The sequence below is a fragment of the Gymnoscopelus braueri genome (genome assembly GCF_963280865.1).
Source record: "Gymnoscopelus braueri genome assembly, chromosome: 3".
Classification (NCBI taxonomy): domain Eukaryota; kingdom Metazoa; phylum Chordata; class Actinopteri; order Myctophiformes; family Myctophidae; genus Gymnoscopelus; species Gymnoscopelus braueri.
Window position 1 is genome coordinate 48,267,054 of NC_137612.1, and position 14,677 is coordinate 48,281,730.

Sequence of the window (14,677 nt, forward strand, 5' to 3'; positions counted from 1 at the left end):
CTGGGTGAAAAAAATGGGTTACAAAATCGTGAAAAAAAGAAGAAAAGGGGTCTGGCCTTTGCGCTGGGGACTTGCGCACAAGGACTTTCCCAAGTGTTGTAAGAGCCATATTTAAAAGATTGAGTATTTGTATGACATTTCATGATTGCTATCATTTTGTACAGACTTGTGAGTTTGCAATGAATTAAGTTCATGAGACAATTAATATAGCAGCCAATGATTAGAAGTCAGCTAATTCATTCTGCATTAACAGCAGCTGTGTCCAGCAGGTTTGCCAGTTTAGAGCTGGAAGCCTAGGAGCAAACACAGTTTTTTGACCCTCCTTTAGAACCACCTTAAGAACCACCTAAGAACCACTTCTAGAAACCAACTAAGAACACCTTTTTGGATTTGTCTTTCATGTTTTTGTTTGTTCTGTGATCAAGGTGTGATTTTTTGGAGTCAAGCTTTTACTGGAACTACGTTTTGGAACGATACAATTATATGGGGACACAGGCGGATTATGAGACACTGGGCAGTGGTTGACACGACTGCCCGTGGTAATAAAATGTTCTGGCAAGTGGAGTTTACTTTCAGGTTTCCCGACGGGTAAGTGCATTACGTCTTCATTAAATATTATTGGCTATTCATGAAGAACAATACTACCTTTTTACAACTAGCAGTTGCACTCATTCTGTTTTTTCAAAGTGACTGTCGCCAGTTATCGATTGGATTTAATATTAATTTGTTCTACAAGCGCAGATTTTACCTTTCATTTTATAATGGACAATTTACTTTGCGGGCAAGTGGGCATGACCTTTGGGCAAGTAGAACATGACCTGTACTTGCCCGAAGGGGCAAGTGCCTCTTAGACCTCAACCCCTGCTGGGCCCCTGGATACAGCCTTGTAAAAGCCCCCCATCCCCTGGCATGGGTACACTGACTTGCAGTCAACACCACAATAACTATTTCATAGCTGTCGGGCAGAAACCTCTTATATCCATATTTAAATTAACGCACTTGATCATACTACAGCGTCACACAAAAGCATCAAAGTACTACTTTTGATGCTTTTGAATTTGAGTCCTGAAAAGTAGCAGTTTTGGACATAATGAGGTTTCCACCCGACAGAGACGATATACAACTGCAAGAGGATCTACATGGCTCATGCATAGGCTATACACAGAACACCAGAAATAGAGCCCAGAGAGAAGCACGCACATCCCAACAAAAACATTTCAGGTGCTGCACAACAATACGTATATCGGAGGAAGGGAAGGGAGGTTCGCACACTGCAGCTCCCAGTAGAACATTTGTTTAAAGTTTTTCGACAACGTTTCGACCACTGTGGGTCTTCATCAGGTCAGACCCGGTGAAGACCAGATGCGTATTTGGTTTGATTTAATCAGACTGTTGATATGTTGGTTATTTAAAACAATAATCTACAGTACATGCCTGCAGTCAGTGGCAGCTCAAAATTCAATCTGCTATTTCTAAAAATTTACTTTATCCACTCAGGAGGTATAGTGGCCGCTTGGGAACCGGAAGGTTCTCAGTTCGATCCCGGGCTCGCCCAGAGTTAGTGTCGAAGTGTTGCTCAAGGGAGCAAGACACTAAACCCCTAATTGCTCCCGATGAGCAGGTTGGTGCCTTACATGGTTTCCTACGCCGTTGTTGTGTGAATGTATCTCTCTCTCTCTCTCTCTCTCTCTCTCTCTCTCTCTCTCTCTCTCTCTATCTCTCTCTCTCTCTCTCTCTCTCTCTCTCTCTCTCTCTCTCTCTCTCTCTCTCTCTCTCTCTCTCTCTCTCTCTGTGGGCACTATTTGACTCTTTCACTTGTACATCCTCCTCCATGAAGGCTACACGGTGCTTGTTATTGGCTGATGATGTTGAAAAGCATTCTGGGTACTAGTCATGGTGATGATCTGATGTTGTTTAGGACTGATGTGATCTGGAGACATGACCTAGATTACACACACACACGGCGCCCACATGCAGAAATTGTCTTACGCTTGCGAGAGACGCACAAATCCCTCACGCACAAACAACTCACAGTTACACACAAAATAGCACACACGCACGCACACATCAAGCTGAGTGAAAATTGTAAGAACGTGTGTGGGTGGAGAGAGCGAGCGTACGTGCATTTTTCTGTGTTGAAGTCGAAGTGACAAACTCGTTGAGAACAGTGATATGAGAGAGAGAGAGAGATGAGACAAACATTAAAGAAAGAGAATGAATGGGAAGATGAAGACAGAGATGGAACACATTGACAAGAATGTGTCCCAGTTTCTAAAAACACATAAAAATTCACATTACATCAGGCTTTTTCTGAGGCGAATGACGGTGAATTAAAGCCATGCTCTGTAACTTTCCTGTTCTACCCCGGATCTGAACCCGGGTCTCATGCGCAAGTGCTGACATGTTTTACCACTGAGCTAATAGAGCCTGCCTGCTTGATCAGGGAGACATTGAATTCGGACGCAAATTCGTGTCAAACCAGAAACTGGGTTGTGTCAAAGGTCGTGTCCGACCTAGACACAGGATCTAAATGTCTCAGTAGAAGAGCAGGGAGACCAAATACAACCACCCCATCGTATAAGTTGATTGATTTGACGCGATATAGAAAGATGGCGGATTTGAATTCCTGAACAATCGGCTTCATTTACGGTCTGTAGAAACCAATGGGTAGTCAGGGTTTCTTTGTCCATTCCTTTTTACAGTCTATGGTAGAGACAGGAACTCGGTTAGGCTCCTCCCCTTTTCTCTGCTGTCAGCAGAATCTGTCATGAGAGATTACTGTGACTCAGACGTATTGGTCGACCCTCTAGTAAATCTGCATAGTAACTTGAAACTAAACTTAAATAATTGTAGTTGATTAAAAGATCCTGTCGTGGATTATTGAAAAATGTTGGGAATTTTGCTGGGACATGGGACATGTGTTGGGACATATGGGGACATGTGTTGGGACATGGGGACATGTGTTGGGACATGTGTTGGGACATATGGGGACATGTGTTGGGACATGGGGACATGTGTTGGGACATGGGACATGTGTTGGGACATGGGGACATGTGTTGGGACATATGGGGACATGTGTTGGGACATGGGGACATGTGTTGGGACATGTGTTGGGACATATGGGGACATGTGTTGGGACATGGGGACATGTGTTGGGACATGGGGACATGTGTTGGGACATGGGGACATGTGTTGGGACATGTGTTGGGACATGTGTTGGGACATGGGGGACATGTGTTGGGACATGGGGACATGTGTTGGGACATGGCTGGGTGTTGTGGGACAGGGCTGGACATTGTGCGTTTCACATTATTCTCAAAAGTTTTAGAAGGGGGTTGTCTGGGGAAACAGCGGTCAGGAAGTTATTGTCTTCCATTATAGTTTTTCCCTGCAGCGATGGGAAGTGGAAATATGTATTCTATCTAATATGTCTGTTTTATGAGTTTCCATTTTGACTGAGAGGGTGGCGGGCTGTCAATCACTCTGACAGCCTCCATAAGGAGAGGAGAGACTGAGAGATGGATGACCCTGTTCTAAATGCAAATGTAGGGCTGTGTCTGCACGTGCATGTGTGTGTGTGTGTGTGTGTGTGTGTGTGTGTGTGTGTGTGTGTGTGTGTGTGTGTGTGTGTGTGTGCGTGTGTGTTTAGTTCCGATGTTTCTATCACTCTTTTTTTTTAATCATAATGATTATCCGTGAGTCATTGAATTGATAGCCAACACAACATGTATCTTGCCAACATAACTGTTTGTGTTTATGTGTGTGTGTGTGTGTGTGTGTGTGTGTGTGTGCGTGTGTGTGCATGCGTGTATGTGTAAAGAAATAGAGAGAGAGAGAGAGAGAGAGAGAGGAGAGAGACACACACACACACACACACACACACACACACACACACACACACACACACACACACACACACACACACACACACACACACACACACACACACACACACACACACACAGAGGGACATACATACAGAGGGATAAAGAGAGAGAGAGAGAGAGAGAGCTGTGGAAGAGTAATATCTACAGACACACACACACACACACACACACACACACACACACACACACACACACACACACACACACACACACACACACAATCACACACACACACACACACACACACACACACACACACACACACACCACACACACACACACACACACACACACACACACACACACCACACACACACACACACACACACACAGCAAAGCAAAGCATTCTGGGTAATAAGAAACCGTGACATATTCCCATAGATTCTCTCACTTGCACTCTGTCAGTTCAGTGTAATCTCTCTCTCTCTCTCTCTGCCTCCCACTCTCTCATTTTCTTTTCCTTTCCGGTCTGAAAATGTCTGTTTTCCTTTCTACGTACATGCACATATATACACATACTACACTCGCACACACACACACGCACGCGCACACGCACACACACACACACACACAACACACACACACACACACACACACCACACACACACACACACACACACACACACACACACACACACATGCTGGTACATATTGTGTAAAGAGTGTAGCATTTACAGTATCTCACCTGCACTCTTTGCACTATATCTCTATATCGTGTGTGTGTGTGTGTGTGTGTGTGTGTGTGTGTGTGTGTGTGTGTGTGTGTGTGTGTGTGTGTGTGTGTGTGTGTGTGTGTGTGTGTGTGTGTGTGTGTGTGTGTTCAAAAGGGCAGCAAATGGTTGCTAGGAAGCAGAAAACAGGGGGGAGAGAGAGTGAGAGTATTGATCTGTGTTGTGTACACTGTTTAGAAGCCCTTATCTCCATTACACAGAACACTGTTTGACTGTGTGTGTGTGTGTGTGTGTGTGTGTGTGTGTGTGTGTGTGTGTGTGTGTGTGTGTGTGTGTGTGTGTGTGTGTGTGTGTGTGTGTGTGTGTGTGTGTGTGTGTGTGTGTGTGTGTGTGTGTGTGTGTAAATATTGTTCCTCCCTTAGAGGATGCTGTATCATTGATCAGCATAACTTCAGGCCTCTAGCACACATTTGTAACAATGCATTTACGTCTAGATAGAAGAACACAGCACGAGTACAACACATATTGAACTTACAGTAGAGTACCAGTGGCATACTGTATGTCTTCATACAATAAACAACTGCAGATTACAACTTGTTCAAAATGCGGCAGCCAGAATTTTACTAAAACTAGGATGAGAGAACATATCACTCCAGTTCTAGCTTCACTACACTGGCTCCCGGTTGTTTTTAGGATTGATTTTAAAATTCTTTTAATAGTTTATAAAGCTCTAAATGGTCTGGCACCTTCCTACCTCTCTGACTGCCTAGAGAGATATGTTCCAAACCGGGCCCTCAGGTCTTCAAGTGCTGACCTGCTCGAGGTGCCTACAATGACATATAAAAAATACGGTGAAGCAGCATTCTGCTTTTACGGACCGACAGTGTGGAATAAACTCCCATTACACTTAAGACAGGCAGCCTCTGTCGATAGCTTTAAAGCACAGCTCAAGACCTATTACTTCACTCTTGCTTTTAGCTGATTCTTTGGTTGATTTTTAATTCCTCACTGTATTGCCTATTTTAATGTTGTTTTATGCCTTTGCTTTTATTTTATTTTATTTTATTTTTGTTTGCTTTATTGTTAAATTGGTTCTAACTGTAATTGTATTCTTGCTCTGTAAAGCACTTTGAGCTGCATTTCATGTCATGAAAGGTGCTATACAAATAAAGTTTATTATTATTATTATTATTATTACATTACATTACATTACAGTCATTTAGCAGACGCTTTTATCCAAAGCGACTTACAATAAGTGTATTCAACATAGGTAGGGAACGAAAACTACTAATCACCAGAAGTCTTTAGTGCATTATCTGCAAAAACAAGCAACCAAGAGTATACCTAGCGCTAAGGTAAAAGTGCAATATATCAGCTACCTATTTCCTTAAACAGATGAGACAAAAATAGCTAAATCAAATGAGCATGAGCTAAAACAAATAAGTGAATCGACTAAACAAGATCCAATAAACAATCCAATAATCCAATAAACAATACAGCAATAGAAAACAAGCGTTCGTACAACTAGTTAACAACAAGTAGGTCAGGCAGAGAGGAAGGGTAGTGTTTCCTGAAGAGGTGAGTTTTCAGCCTGCGGCGAAATATGGGCAGTGACTCTGCTGTCCTAACATCAGTGGGAAGTTCATTCCACCACTGTGGGGCCAGAACAGAAAAGAGTCGTGACCGTGTGGATCGGCCAGAAGGACCCTTGAGTGACGAGGCAATCAGTCGCCCCGAGGTGGCAGACCGAAGTGGTCGGGCAGGGGTGTAGGCATCGACCATAGCCCGGAGGTAGGAAGGAGCTGTTCCTTTCACTGCCCTATAGGCTAGCACCAGGGTTTTGAACTGGATGCGAGCCGCTACGGGGAGCCAGTGTAGAGAGCGGAGAAGGATGGTTGTGTGGGAGAACTTGGGGCGGTTGAACACCAGACGAGCCGCAGCTTTCTGAACAAGCTCCAGGGGTTTGATGGCAGATGCCGGAGCACCAGCAAGGAGGGAGTTGCAGTAGTCCAGGCGGGAGATGACGAGAGCCTGGATGAGCACCTGGGCTGCCTTCTCCGTGAGGAAGGGGCGAATCCTCCTGATGTTGTAGAGCAGGAATCTGCAGGACCTCGTCACTGATGCGATGTTTGCCGAGAACGTCAGTTGATCGTCCAGGGTCACACCCAGATTCTTTGCAGTCCGAGTTGAGGTCACCACAGCATTATCAATGGTGATGGCCATGTCTCGGTGCGGACAGCCCTTCCCCGGGAGGAACATCAGCTCGGTCTTGTCCAGGTTGAGCTTCAGGTGGTTTGTCGACATCCACTCCGAGATGTCAGCCAGACAAGCAGCAATGCGTGTCTCCACCTGGGTATCAGAGGGGGGGAATGAGAGGATTAGCTGGGTGTCATCGGCATAGCAGTGGTAGGAAAAGCCATGGGAGTGGATGACAGCACCCAGAGATGTAGTGTAGAGAGAGAAAAGAAGAGGACCCAGAACCGAGCCTTGGGGAACCCCAGTTGTGAGCCTGTGTGGTTCTGACACAGACCCTCTCAGCATCACCTGGTAGGAGCGACCCGTCAGGTAGGATGCAAACAGGGAGAGTGCAGAGCCTGAGACACCCATCCCCTCGAGGGTGGAGAGGAGGATCTGATGGTTCACCGTGTCGAACGCTGCAGACAGGTCCAGGAGTATCAGAACGGAGGAGAGAGAGTTCGCTCTAGCGGCATGGAGCGACTCCGTCACTGCCAGGAGGGCAGTCTCTGTCGAGTGACCCACTTTGAACCCAGACTGGTTGGAGTCCAGGAGGTCGTTCTGGTGGAGATAGAAGGACAGTTGTTTAAAGACAGCACGTTCGAGAGTTTTAGATAGGAAGGATAGAAGGGAAACCGGTCTGTAGTTCTTGATCTCAGAGGGGTCAAGTGTCGGTTTCTTCAGGAGGGGGGTGACTCTGGCAGTCTTGAAAGTAGAGGGAAAGTAGCCAGATGTCAGAGAGGTGTTAATAAGGTGGGTTAAGAAGGGAAGAAGTTCAGGTGCAATAGACTGCAACAGAGTGGATGGGACCGGGTCCAGAGAGCATGAGGTGGGGCGACTAGAGGTAATAAGGAGAAGGACCTCGTTAGGGGAGAGGGGAGAGAAGTGGGATAGAGAGGGGATGGGGGGGGGGAGAGGAGTAGATGAGGGTAGAGAGGGGGGGGTGGCAGGCAGACGGGTGTGGGTAGTGCGCAGGGCACCAGCCGGGGGAGGAGGGAAGGAGGATCGGATATCGTTCACCTTCTTGTCAAAGAAGTTGGCGAAATCGTCGGGGAGGAGGGACGAGGAGGGAGGAGGGGGTGGTGGTTGCAGGAGAGAGGAGAAAGTTTCAAAGAGTTTTTTAGGGTTGGAAGCAGAAGCCTGAATTTTAGTGCAGAAAAAAGCAGCTTTAGCAGCTGATAGAGAGGAGGAAAAAGTAGAAATGAGAGATTGGAAGGTGAGAAGGTCCTCCAGGAGGTTGCCATTTCTCCATTTGCGCTCAGCCGCTCTCAGGCTCCGTCTCTCAGTCCGCACTGAGTCCGACAACCAGGGGGCAGGTGGAGTTTGGCGTGCAGGCCTGGTGGTGAGGGGACAGAGATGGTCGAGAGAAGAGGATAGAGTAGAGAAAAGAAGATCTGTGGCGCTATCAGGGGATAGAAGAGCAAAGGATTCAGGGGCAGGGAGAGCAGAGAGAATAGAAGAGGAAAGATCAGTGGAGGAAAGTGAGCGAAGATTGTGACGTGAGGAAATCATGTGAGTAGGGAGGGGCTGTGAGGGGGGAGAGGAGAGAGAGAGAGAGTAGGACATGAAATAGTGATCAGAGAGTTTCTTACCCTTTTCACTGGAAAGAGGAGTGACAGACAGGTTAGCAATAGAGCAGCCTCTGGTGAAAATCAGGTCCAGTTGGTTGCCCGCCTCATGGGTAGGAGGAGATGGGCAAATAACTAGGTCAAAGGCGGCGAGAAACGAAAGTAGTGGGTCTAGCTGCTTCTCAGTCGGGAGGTTGAAGTCACCCAGAAGGATGAATCCAGAGCCATCGACAGGGAAGTGGGAGACTAGATTGTCCAGCTCCTCCAGGAAGCCACCAGCAGGGCCCGGTGGGCGATAAACAACTGCAATGGTGAGCTTGACTGGATGAGAGACAGTGACCACATGAAATTCAAATGAGGTAGGAGAGAATTGTGACAGTGAAACAGGAGAGTATTTCCATTTTCTGGAAATTAGCAGACCAGCCCCACCACCTGTCCGCACGGCTCTGGGAGTGTGAGAGAAAGAGTACACATCTGACAGAGCCGCGGGCGTAGCAGTGTTTTCTGGTCTGATCCAGGTCTCAGTCAGAGCAAGGAAGTTAAGGGAGAGCAAGGCTGCGTAGGCTGAGATGAAAGCAGATTTGCCTTCCACCACAGCCGAGTGGCAATTCCAAAGCCCTCCCGTTACCACTTGCTCGACGTGAGTGGAAAGAGTAGGATATATTAGATTAGTTGTATCGCGACATCTGGGTGTAACCCAGTGTTTTTGCGACCACCAGGAAGAGGAGAGGACAGGAATAGGAAGAAAACACATCGTAGATCACTAAACATATACACACTACTATAAGTACTACTACTATCACACTACTATATATCACTAAACACTGTTGCTGCTTATGAAGAGAAGAAGCACGCAATGTGGAAGGCCGTAAATTGACTAAGTCGGATTTTGACAAAGTCGCCTGTCGCCTTTGGTCGCCTGGCCTTCGGTTGCTGGCCGCCGCTTAAAAGCTGACGCTTTCAGAGCAAGTATTTAAGGCCACTTCAACTGATTGCTAATCGCCTGCGAGGAGTGTAGGCTCCTCCCCTATTTATCGAAGACTATAGAGCTGGTTCAGGTGAAACTGCCTTTAATGGGGCTGTCAGCTGAGACCTAACAATAGGCTAATCAAAAAATAACAAACTAATTTTAAGCTAAACCAACTATACAACACTGATACTTTGGAGCAAAGTACAGCTACTTAAAGCAACCTGCTAATACAAGAAAATATACTCAAGCTGTCTAGGTGGGTCAGGCAGTTCAGAGTTCCTCTGAGTTATTAGTGTAGTGCAGCAGTTAGATGTGAGTTTGCTAATTGTGTTGCAAGGCTTAGTTTTAGCTCAGTTTTAGTGATACACTAGTATTTCATTGTGATATGGAGAAGTTATGTTTGAAGGTGTTTCAATGTACGACCCACAGGGGTACCAGAGCCACAACAGAAATACAAGGGTGTGTGTGTGTGTGTGTGTGTGTGTGTGTGCGTGTGCGTGTGCGTGTGCGTGTGTGTGAGATGTGGCGCGTGTATTAACCAAAATGTTGAAACATGAAAGGAAGGCATGGTTCTGAGGGGAAAATCTAAATAACTCAAAAGCCTCCAGGAAGGCAGGATTTTAAAGTGGGGTGAACACCGGACCCAGGTGCACCCCAATCAGCCTGTTGAAATGATCACTGCATGCCCTCCCAGAGACCTATGAACCAATGAGAGAACACAAATGAGAAGGTCAAAGCTAATACAAACCTCACAAGGTAACTGAAAGCCTACATACAGGGAACCGTCACACACAGCTACAAATATTGCAAGATAAATGTCATACTGTAGTCACACAAAATATTAGGCTTTTGTATGAAATATTTGTTAAGACTAAATATATTATTGTTAGCTGTGTAGAAACAATACAGTTTGGTTGATAGATGATGGTTGGTAGCCATCAACGATGGTTGAGACAAAGTTTCTTTAAATAATAGTCAACAGTAAAAGTGCACTGCTGTGCACACGTACTGTATAGGCTATCAAAGTGAAAAGTTTTATTTTTATGTAAAAATATGAAATTAATTATTCTCTGTCAGTTGTTTTCCATATTGTGTGCCTTATTAAAAAAAGATAAATTGCATGTGAGAAGTACACGAGCAGGTCCATTGTGTTTTCACAGCATTTTTATTTTTGTCCTTTTTCTTTGCAGTACCATGAAATAATGATTCATAATTAGTTTAGAATTAAGAAACAAGACGTTAAATGTTAAATGAAGTTAAATGAATAACTTACCTAATATAAATAATAGGCTTAAAATCATGATTTATTTTATTTTATAAGAATGACTTTGAGCTGAACGGTGAACGGTGTATCTGTACTGAGTATATTTTGAGTATCTGTACTTGAGTATTTGTATTTTCTGTAATACTTATGACATGCACTCCACTACATTTTAAAGTCAAAATATTGTTCCTTTGACTACATGTCTTGGAAGGGAAAAGGTACATAATGAATTAACCACTTAAGCCCTATTTTAAATAGTGAAAATAGCAGATCTACAAGCTCACAACATGTCATGATGCAACACGGTATGAGATTGTACATCTGTTATTTTCACAATTATTTTTTTTTTTTTGTGTGTGAACATAATTTCACACAATTCGTCATTTTGAATACTTGAGTATTTCCTTGAGTATATTTGTCCAGCACTGCCTGGGTATCAGCTTGTTGAGCTGCACTCCTCTTCTCCTTGACCTCCAGGACTGACCGTTGCAGAAAGTAATCCGTGCCGGGGAGTGTGTTTTTAATTACTCTGTCTTGTTGATATCCACATTAATTACATTGTTTTTAATGACATGGTCTTCTCTGGAGTCTATAGCTGGACGTCTGCTTATCGTAACTGTCGGCTGGAAACCGTGTACGTCCAAAACTGTTACTTTTCAGGAAATACCAGATGCCAGGAGAGAGGAGGAAACTACTCATGGACAGTGGTGTAAAGTAACTAAGTACATTTACTCAAGTACTGTACTTAAGTACAATTGTGAGGTACTTTTACTTTACTGGAGTATTTCCAATTGTCTATACTTTAAAGGTAGGGTAAGTGATTTGCGTTGGTGAAAATAATTGTTAAATAGCTCTATATTCTGATAGTACTCATTGCTATAGAGTGTTCGTTCAGTATTAGGAGTCTCCTTGTCTCTCCACCTCTTTATTAAACAGAAAATGCATTTTCGTTTCAGTTTCAGTTTCATTTCCAATTTTATCCAACCAGGACAGAGAACTCAATCAGGATATAGATTAAACAAGTGAAATTGGAAGTGATGACACTAAGAAATGAGCATGCAAAATTGGAACTGGAACACTGTACAAATTAAGCTTAAAAATGGGTACTTTCTCCTGATTGGCTGAGATTTTGACACCTACCGAAAAATGTATTTTCTGTTTATTAAAGAGCTGGAGAGACAGGGGGACATCTGTTACTGAAAAAACACTCTATAGCCTTTAACTTTTTACTCCACTATACATCTCAGAGGCAAATATTGTACTTTTACTCCACTACAATTATTTGAAAATTTTAGTCACTAGTTACTTTGCAGATATACATTATTACATTATAAAACATCCATTAACCACTTTAGCCCTATTTTATACCTAGGCTATTTGAAAATAGCCTATCTACAAGCTCATAACGCGTCGCATCGCGATGCGTTATGAGCTTGTAGATCTGCTATTTTCAAACATTTTAGTACTTTTACTTTTGATACTTTAAGTACGTTTTGATACCAATACTTTTGTACTTTTACTCAAGTAAATTTTGAATTCCTGACTTTTACTTGTAAAACGAGTACTTCTACATTGCATTGACACTTTTACTTAAAGGGATTCTAGGCAACTTCAGAGATCAAAAAAAGAAAAAAACTGTTGTCAAACACTAGGCTTAAAGTTACCTGTAATCCCTTTAAGTAAAACATTTGAGTACTTTTTTCCACCACTGGTCATGGACAGAATGCAGCAGAGGAGGCAGAATGACACGGGGAACACATTCAGACAGAACACCAATTAATTCAACCACAAGTCAATTTCACACCACTCTGGTAGATAAAAATCACACCCGCAAGTGTCAAGGAAGCTGCGCTTCTCTGTTTGATGAGTGCGTGCTGGTATTCAGACGGTACTACTCTGTTTGATGAGTCACATACAAAGTGACTTTGTGGCGTCTGGCACAGACTAAAAATAAAGTCTCTCTGCATTCCCAATGTTATCTCTCATGATTAAAGGGAATGGCGTATGAGAAATTCCACATTCCCAAATCACTCCTAACAAACAAACAAACACTTCTAGATGAGTGTTGTGCAGGAGCTTCTGATGAATATTTATTCCAACCATCTGCCTTCCTCACCTTCATCCCAGCTTCTTCTCTTTATCACTTATGACAACTTAAACGCCTCAACTGCATCAAGATGTCCCCAAATGTATACGTTAGGCCACGGACAACCAAACCCCATAGACCCCTTAAATGCCTCAAATGCATCAGTGGTTCTCATTTTCATGTCAAGGACCGTGGACCACCATTTGAAAAGTTTTCGTGCCAGGGACCCATATAAGAAAAGATTGTTCAAGATTGTTCAACATTGTTCAAAAATAGCCAAAATATTAAATAGGGCTTCAGTTTTTTCTTTTCCCCCTTCTTTTTAGCTGGGGACCCCCTGGAACCCTCTCAAGAACCCCACTTTGAGATCCACTGAACTATAATAGTTATCTCCGCCAGGATGGGTAGCCTGCACCAGGGCTGTGTGAGTCATGGATTGCGGCCATCAGGGTACCATCATGCCATCATGCAACTTTGCATTTGTGGTGCCCCCTAAGGGCAGAAGTGAAAGGGATTTTGGAAGTGCACTCTATATTTTGTTGTAAGAAATATGCCACTCTCACACATTTTTTAAGCCAATTACAGGACAGCAGAATAGATATCAAAACCCTGTATGACGGTCATTGTCACATGACTAGAGATGATGTGTGGTGATTTGTGTGAGTTGTGGAAAAAATCTGTAGGTGGAATTCTATATGGTTGAATTGTATTGATACAAAGAACAACAATCAACACTGAACCACTGACAGACAAAGAAGAACTGAAACAGATCAACATGCAGATAACAAGGAGAGAAAGAGAGAGAGAAAGAGAGAGAGAGAGAGAGAGAGAGAGGAGACAAACGTGGGCGAGAGGACAACGGGCGAGAGACAAAGAAAATGAGTCAGGGAGAGAAGGAGACAGAGACGATACATACATACAGTGAGAGAGAGACATAGTGAGGTGCAGAGAGAGAGAAAGAGAGAGAGAGAGAGAGAGAGAGAGAGAGAGAGAGAGAGAGAGAGAGAGAGAGAGAGAGAGATAGTGAGGTGCAGAGATATAGAAAGAAGAGGAGAGAGAGAAGCGGCATCACCACTCTGTTTTCTCTTCGAACAGAAGAAGCACTCCTACGCTACCACTACATCTGTACTATACCTCTCTCTCTCTCTCTCTCTCTCTCTCTCTCTCTCTCTCTCTCTCTCTCTCTCTCTCTCTCTCTCTGGCCTATGTCACATGACAGAACAGGACAGGACAGAAAGACAACAGTAAAGGAGAAGATGTTTTCAGTTTCACTCAAGTGTCGGCTGGGAGTCATCAGACGACGTATCCACGGTAACCAGAGAGAGAGTGAGAGAGAGAGACAGAGAGAGAGAGAGAGAGAGAGAGAGAGAGAGAGAGAGAGAGCACACGTGTAAGCGTATTGATGTGTGCGTGTGTGTTGCCACTATGTGACAACTGTCCCAAGTAGAAGCTCTCTCTGTGTGTGTGTGCGTGTGCGTGTGCGTGTGTGTGTGCGCGCGTGCGTGCGTGCGTGCGTGAGTGCGTGCGTGCGAGCGAGCGAGCGAGAGAGAGAGAGAGAGAGAGAGAGAGAGAGAGAGAGAGAGAGAAAGAGAGAGAGAGCGAGAGAGAGAGAGAGAGAGAGAGAGAGAGAGAGAGAGAGAGATTATACTGAAATGTGTTTAATCTTTAGAAAGACTTTCCCAACTGATCTTGCTTCTTCTTCTTCTTCTTCTTCTTCTTCTTCTTCTTGTTCTTTGCTGTGGGTGTGTGTGTGTGTGTGTGTGTGTGTGTGTGTGTGTGTGTGTGTGTGTGTGTGTGTGTGTGTGTGTGTGTGTGTGTGTGTGTGTGTGTGTGTGTGTGTGTGTGTGTGTGTGTGTGTGTGTGTGTGTGTGCTGCTGAAGTGAGTGTCGTTATGGGAGTGTTGTCATGCGAGTAAAGACAGCCACGTGGAATCGCCTGAATTCACAACATCCAAAACATATTGGACACTCATGTTGGTTTTGTTTGCGTTAATCAA

At 44.3% G+C, this 14,677-nt stretch overlaps 1 protein-coding gene across 1 annotated transcript in view; it reads left to right on the plus strand.

The window, feature by feature from the left end:
• Positions 1-14,677, plus strand: part of LOC308082382 (glutamate receptor-interacting protein 2-like) — a gene marked incomplete at its 3' end in the record, with an annotated part of 198,701 nt that overhangs the window by 81,251 nt on the left and 102,773 nt on the right. The gene's annotated exons all lie outside the window — the stretch shown is intronic.